Raw genomic sequence first — 7685 nt, forward strand, 5'->3', positions numbered from 1 at the left:
CTTTGACTGTTTGCTACAGGCATGATACTGACAGTAACGAACCCACTTTGTGCTTGCAGCACAGTGCCCCACATTAGATGGAATTCTACAATTGGACCAGCATTTGCTGGATAATCCATACTGTGTTATGAATTATGCTGACAACCAACTCTGGACTGTCAGTCAGTGAAGACCAGATGCCTGAGTGAATAAAAGTGCAATGAACCAAATCAAATTCTTTACAGAAATAAAAGAATGTTATCACATCCAAAGCAACATGTCTTTGAATGAGGAACGATTGGTCTGACCTTTTTAATTTAATTCACAGAATGTGGGTGTCTTGCCCTCCCCTAGTTGCCCCTTGAGAAGTTGGGAGAAAGTGAGGACTGAAGATGCTGGAGATCAGGGCTGAAAAATGTGTTGCTGGAAAAGCGCAGCAGATCAGTCAGCATCCAAGGAGCAGGAGAATCGACGTTTTGGGCATAAGCCCTTCTTCAGGAATGAGGAAGGTGTGCCCAGCAGGCTAAGATAAAAGGTAGGGAGGAGGGACTTGGGGGAGGGGCTTTGGGAATGCGATAGGTGGAAGGAGGTTAAGGTGAGGGTGATAGGCTGGAGAGGGGGTGGGGACGGAGAGGTTGGGAAGAAGATTGCAGGTCAAGAAGGCGGTGCTGAGAAGGTGGGGGTGAGCTGCCTTCTTGAACCGCTGCAGTCCATGTGCTGTAGGTAGACCCACATTGCCCTGAGTGAGGGAATTCCAGGATTTTGACCCAGCGACAATGAAGAAATGGCGATATATTTCCAAGTCAGGATGGTGAGGGGCTTGGAGGGGAACTTGCAGAGGGTGGTGTTCCCATGTATCTGCTGCCCTTGTCCATTTAGATGGAAGTGGTCATGGGTTTGGAAGGTGCTGTCTGAGGATCTTTGGTGAATGTCTTCAGTGCATCTTGTAGACAGTACACACTGCTACTGAGCGTCGGTGGTGGAGGGAGTGGATGGTTGTGGATATGATGGTAATTAAGTGGGCTCTGAATTAGAGTGGTGCTGGAAAAGCACAGCAGTTCAGGCAGCATCCGAGGAGCAGGAATATTGACGTTTCGGGCAAAAGCCCTTCATCAGGAATACACCTCCATAATCAAGTGGGCTGCTTTGTCCTGGGAGGAGTCAGGCAAGTGGAGACCCTTTCATCAAATCCCTGACAAATGTCTTGTAGATGGTTAACAGGCTTTGGGGAGTCAGGAGATGAGTTACTCGCTGCAGTATTCCTAGCCTCTGACCTGCCCTTGTAGCCAGTGAGTTTATATGGCTAGTCCAGTTCAGTTTCTGGTCAGCGGTAATCCCCACTGATAGTGGGGTTTCAGTGAAAGTAAGATCATTATACTTCAAGGGGCAATGGTTAGATTTTCTCTTTTTGGAGATGGTCATTATCTGGCATTTGTGTGGCACAAATGTTATTTGCCACTTGTCAGTCCAACCCCAGATATTGCCCAGGCCTTATGCATTTGAACATGGACTGCTTCAGCATCTGAGGGATCATGAATGATGCTGAACATTGTGCAATCAGTGGCGAACATCCCCATTTCTGACCTTATGATGGAGGGAAGGTCATTGATGAAGCAGCTGAAGATGGTTGGGCCTAGGTGAATGTGGAAAGGATGTTTCCTGTTGTGGATCAGTCCTGAACTAAGGGGCAGCGTTTTAAAATTAGGAGTTGTCACTTCAGGACAGAGATGAGGGGGATTATTTTTCTCTCGGCGGGATGGGGGGGGGGGGGAGAGATGCGACTTTGGAACTCTCTGCCTCAGCAGATGGTGGGATTCATTGAACTTGTATAAAGGCGGTGGTAATAGATGCTTGTTAGTCAGGGGGTTATCAGGGAAACACGAGAATGTGGAATTAAAAATGCAAACAGATTAATCACCATCTTATAGAATGACCAAGCAAGCACGAGGAGTTGAACAGTCTGTACCTGCTCCTAGCTCCCCTGCCAGTATGCTGTACATAAGCTGTACTGCTCGGGATGAGAACATGTGTATATTCTTGTTAAAATGTAAACTATTTAGAGATCCCAGATTCCCCTCTCCTCTTTAGGAAGATTGAACCTCAACACAAACTCTCTGGTCTAGCATGCAACCTCATCATTTTCCATTTCCCATTATTACCCAGCTTGGGGCTAAATATTAGTATTCGGATGCTGCACTGACAACCTCACTAGAGCCAATAAACACTCTTATTTCTGAGGGAGGAGAAACAAAATAATGCAAATTGCTGAACAATGTACTGGGGTGGAAGAGTCATAATTATATCCCAACCACTGATATAGCTGAATGATTTCTGACTATCTCGCTATAAAATATATTGGCTTATTCCTTCCTTTCCAAAGCCATTCCGTTATTTTCGGAAATCCTTCCTGAAGTCTCACTACCTCTCCCCCCGCCCCCCCCCCCCCCATGGGGGTTAGTTTGTATCTACTATCCTCCGTTACCTTCCTGTGGGGTGGGCTGGCTAAGGTGTCCCACTGATCCCAAGGATGACTCTATCAGGAATTCTCGATGCCTGGCCGGGGCCACCCGAGATGGTAAAGTCAAAGGAGAGAAACCAGGCAAAGCTCAACCTGATACAAGTTCTCAACGGTGATCCGGGCAGACGATATTCATGCGGTGTTAGCAACTGTGATGGAGGATGGATTCTGCGGCATTGGGAGATTCACAGTCACTGAGGTTTCATTGCTGCTCTAACTGGATCTAGCTTCTGTCAAGGACTGTGTCAGCTGATGAGCAGCAGGGGGAGTTACCAGAACTGGGGAGGCTGTGACCGAGTGCTGTTTGCGCTGGCCCATTAATCCAGAGACCCAGGTAATGTTCTGGGGACCCAGGTTGAGACCGCAACACAGCAGATGGTGGAACTTAAATTCATCTGGAATTAAGAGTCTAATGAAGTTCGGTTTGTCAATATTGCTGATTGTCAGGGTAAAGAAGCCATCTGGTTCACTAAGACTTGGTCTAACCTACGTGAGACTCCAGACCCACAGCAATGTAGATGACCCTTAAGTGGCCTCTGGGAAATTACGGATGGACAATAAATGCTAGCCTGGCCAGTGACACCATATTAAAAGATGTCCCATACAGGTGTCTACTTAGAGGAAATCCACACCAGACATACAACGCAAGCCCTCCAGCAGTTGGGAGAGGTGATGGGGAAAGGTTTGACAATAGACAATAGGTGCAGGAGTAGGCCATTCTGCCCTTTGAGCCTGCACCACCATTCAATATGATCATGGCTGATCATCCTTAATCAGTATCCTGTTCCTGCCTTATCTCCATAACCCTTGATTCCACAATCCTTGAGAACTCTATTCAACCCTTTCTTAAATGAATCCAGAGACTGAGCCTCCACTGCCCTCTGGGACAGAGCATTCCACACAGCCACCACTCTCTGGGTGAAGAAGTTTCTCCTCATCTCTGTCCTAAATGGTCTACCCCGTATTTTTAAGCTGTGTCCTCACCCATCAGCGGAAACATGTTTCCTGCCTCCAGAGTGTCCAATCCTTTAATAAGCTTATATGTCTCAATCAGAGACAAGCCCAGTCGCTCCAGTCTTTCAGCGTAAGGTAATCCCGCCATTCCAGGAATTGACCTCGTGAACCTACGCTGCATTCCCTCAATAGCCAGAATGTCTCTCCTCAAATTTGGAGACCAGAACTGCACACAGTACTCCAGATGTGGTCTCACCAGGGTCCTGTACAGCTGCAGAAGAACCTCTTTGCTCTATACTCAATCCCTCTTGTTATGAAGGCCAGCATGCTATTAGCCTTCTTCACTACCTGCTGTACCTGCATGCTTACCTTCATTGAGTGGTGTACAAGAACCCCCAGATCTCTCTGTACTGCCCCTTTACCTAAATTGATTCCACTTAGGTGGTAATCTGCCTTCCTGTTCTTGCCACCAAAGTGGATAACCATACATTTATCCACATTAAACTGCATCTACCATGCATCTGACCACTCACCTAACTTGTCCAGGTCACCCTGTAATCTCCTAAGATCCTCATCACATTTCACCCTGCCACCCAGCTGATGAAATTTGCGAATGTTATTGCTAATACCATCTTGTATATCCTGAAGATAGATTGTAAAAAGCTGCGGTCCCAGTACTGATCCGTGCGGTACCCCACTGGTCAGTGCCCGGCATTCCGAAATGGAGGGGTGGAGGAGTGTGGAAGGATGAGAGAATGCAGGCTGCGGCCCTATGAAGCAGGGGGAGGGCTTGCAGTTGGCCTGTGTGGGGATGTGGGAGACTACAGGAGCCTGGTGGGCAAGGGCTGGCCTGAAAGGCAGCTGGAGGGACGGAGGGAGGGAAGCACGCACGGAGGAGGAAGAGCAAAGAGAAAAGAGAAAAAAAAGCCAAAGGGGATAAAGAGAAAGAGCAAGAAAGAAAATGTGGCTGGCCAGCACGCCTTGAAGTAGGGAGAAAAGGCAGGGGCCAGCGCCTACGGCCATACTAGTCTGAAAACGCCCGATCTCGTCTGATCTCAGAAGCTAAGCAGACTCAGGCCTGGTTAGTACTTGGACGGGAGACCGCCTGGGAATACCAGGTGCAGTAGGCTTTTTCCGCCAGCAGTGGCTGCTCAAGTCACCCCTCTGCACTTGTCTTGTGCCAGGCAATGGAGCGGCAGGTTATTTTTGCTGCTGCTGCTGCTGTGCCTGGCATCAGTCTCCTGCAGGCACGAGACACGGAGGGGAGGAGAGCGGAGCGCTGCCAAAATCAGCAAGAAAGGCGGAAAGAAAGGGATTGGGGCTGCACGCTGTCTGCGGGTGGCAGTCAGGAAAGGCGGACAATAGACAATAGGTGCAGGAGTTGGCCATTCTGCCCTTCCAGCCTGCACCACCATTCAATATGATCATGGCTGATCATCCTTAATCAGTATCCTGTTCCTGCCTTATCTCCATAACCCTTGATTCCACTATCCTTGAGAGCTCTATCCAACTCTTTCTTAAATGAATCCAGAGACTGGGCCTCCACTGCCCTCTGGGGCAGAGCATTCCACACAGCCACCACTCTCTGGGTGAAGAAGTTTCTCCTCATCTCTGTCCTAAATGGTCTACCCCGTATTTTTAAGCTGTGCCCTCTGGTACAGCACTCACCTATCAGCGGAAACATGTTTCCTGCCTCCAGAGGGTCCAATCCTTTAATAATCTTATATGTCTCAATCAGATCCCATCTCAGTCTTCAAAACTCAAGGGTACACAAGCCCAGTCGCTCCAGTCTTTCAATGTAAGGTAATCCCGCCATTCCAGGAATTGACCTCGTGAACCTACACTGCACTCCCTCAATAGCCAGAATGTCTCTCCTCAAATTTGGAGACCAGAACTGCACACAGTACTCCAGGTGTGGTCTCACCAGGGCCCTGTACAGCTGCAGAAGGACCTCTTTGCTTCTATACTCAATCCCTCTTGTTATGAAGGCCAGCATGCTATTAGCCTTCTTCACTACCTGCTGTACCTGCATGCTTACCTTCATTGAGTGGTGTACAAGAACCCCCAGATCTCTCTGTACTGCCCCTTTACCTAAATTGATTCCACTTAGGTGGTAATCTGCCTTCCTGTTCTTGCCACCAAAGTGGATAAGGATCCATTTATCCACGTGAAAGTGCATCTGCCATGCATCTGAGCACTCACCTAACTTGTCCAGGTCACCCTGTAATCTCCTAACATCCTCATCACATTTCACCCTGCCACCCAGCTGATGAAATTTGCGAATGTTATTGCGAATACCATCTTGTATATCCTGAAGATAGATTGTAAAAAGCTGCGGTCCCAGTACTGATCCGTGCGGTACCCCACTGGTCAGTGCCCGGCATTCCGAAATGGAGGGGTGGAGGAGTGTGGAAGGATGAGAGAATGCAGGCTGCAGCCCTATGAAGCAGGGGGAGGGCTTGCAGTTGGCCTGTGTGGGGATGTGGGAGACTACAGGAGCCTGGTGGGCAAGGGCTGGCCTGAAAGGCAGCTGGAGGGACGGAGGGAGGGAAGCACGCACGGAGGAGAGAATCCATCTCGGAGGCACTCCACAAAGTCTCTTTCTTGAGGTCCAATACCATCCTGATTCTCCCAGTCTACCTGCATGTTGAAATCCCCCATAACAACTGTAGTAACATCTTTGTGACAGGCCAATTTCAGCTCCTGATTTAACTTACATCCGACATCCAGACTACTGTTTAGGGGCCTGTAGATAACTCCCGAGAGGGTCTTTTTACTCTTAGTATTTCTCAGCTCTATCCACACTGACTTTACATCTGAGATCTGGAAGTCCCTAGCTTCAGGGCTGGCAGGTAAGCAGCGGAGCATGATTCTGTCATTTTGTTCTTGGAATCCGAACAGGAGAACATTTTAGTAGCTTTTTTCATGACTGTGCAGCCATCTTCAGAATCCATTCTGCTCAGCCCACATGGAGAAGGGGCTCAAAATGTTACCTTAAAAATAGTCTGTTGGATAACCAGCCTGGCTCACTCATCTACCCACAGTTCCAAGACCAAACTCAGGCACAATCTCGGAACCTGGAACATATGGATTAGAAAATACAATGATCAAACCAATCTTCCAGAATGAAGAACTGCCCTGTTTACCATGAACTCAGGCACTTCAATGTTGTTTTAAGTCTGTCCAAGAGAAAGGCTGCAGCAGTGAGTATAGTGGATTCTTTCTTGATTATATGTTTTTGGAGATAAGTCTCTTGATTAAACTTAAAATATAAGCCATAGCTATTAATTTAACCTGGGGCAGTGTTTTGTAGAGGAATAAGACGGTATTATTTTCTGGGTCTGTAGATTGTGAAGGAGCAAAAATGCCTTTGCAGTGATATGTACTTCTTGTCAGATGTGGGAGTTTAAAGAGAGTTTAAGAGATTATATCGACCATAAATGCTGTTGGATGCGAATCTTATCAGATCGAGTGGATCGGTTGGAGAGACTGATAGAAGCGATGAGGAATTTGTAACAGCAACAGTATGTGATGGATGGCAGATATAGGAAGGGGGGAAAGTCTCAGATACAGTCACATAGATGGGTTAACTCCAGGAAGGGTAAGAAAGGTAGGCACCTAGGGCAGGAGTCTTTTCAAACAGGTATGCTGTTTTGGAAAATGTCGGAGGTGATGGATTCTCAGGGGAACGTAGCATGAACAGCCAAGTTTCTGGTATTGAGACTGGCTCTAATGCAATGAGGGGTACGTTGGCTTCCAAGAGATCAATTGTGTTAGGGGATTCTGTAGTCCGAGGTACAGACAGACGTTTCTGTGGCCAGCAGAGAAAAAGCAGAATGGTGTGTTGTTTCCCTGATGCCAGGATCAAGGATGTCACAGAGAGGGTGCAGAATGTTCTCACGGGGGAGAGGGGCCAGCAGGAGGTCATTGTCCACATTGGAATCAACGATATAGGAAGGGAAAAGGTTGAGACTCTGAAGGGAGATTACAGAGAGGCAGAAATTTAAACAGGAGGTCCTCTACTTTTTGTCATTTACATAAATGATTTGGATGCAAGCATAAGAGGTACAGTTAGTAAGTTTGCAGATGACACCAAAATTGGAGGTGTAGTGGACAGCGAAGAGGGTTACCTCAGGTTACAACAGGATCTGGACCAGATGAGCCAGTGGGCTGAGAAGTGGCAGATGGAGTTTAATTCAGATAAATACAAGGTGCTGCATTTTGGGAAAGCAAA

At 47.7% G+C, this 7685-nt stretch overlaps 1 non-coding gene across 1 annotated transcript; it reads left to right on the plus strand.

The window, feature by feature from the left end:
- Nucleotides 1-4462: 4462 nt before the first annotated feature.
- On the plus strand, nt 4463-4581 carry LOC122549612. The gene has a single exon (XR_006311613.1). It is a non-coding gene; the product is annotated as a 5S ribosomal RNA (ribosomal RNA).
- Nucleotides 4582-7685: the final 3104 nt, after the last annotated feature.

Source organism: Chiloscyllium plagiosum, chromosome 4 (genome assembly GCF_004010195.1).
Source record: "Chiloscyllium plagiosum isolate BGI_BamShark_2017 chromosome 4, ASM401019v2, whole genome shotgun sequence".
Taxonomy (NCBI): Eukaryota; Metazoa; Chordata; class Chondrichthyes; order Orectolobiformes; family Hemiscylliidae; genus Chiloscyllium; species Chiloscyllium plagiosum.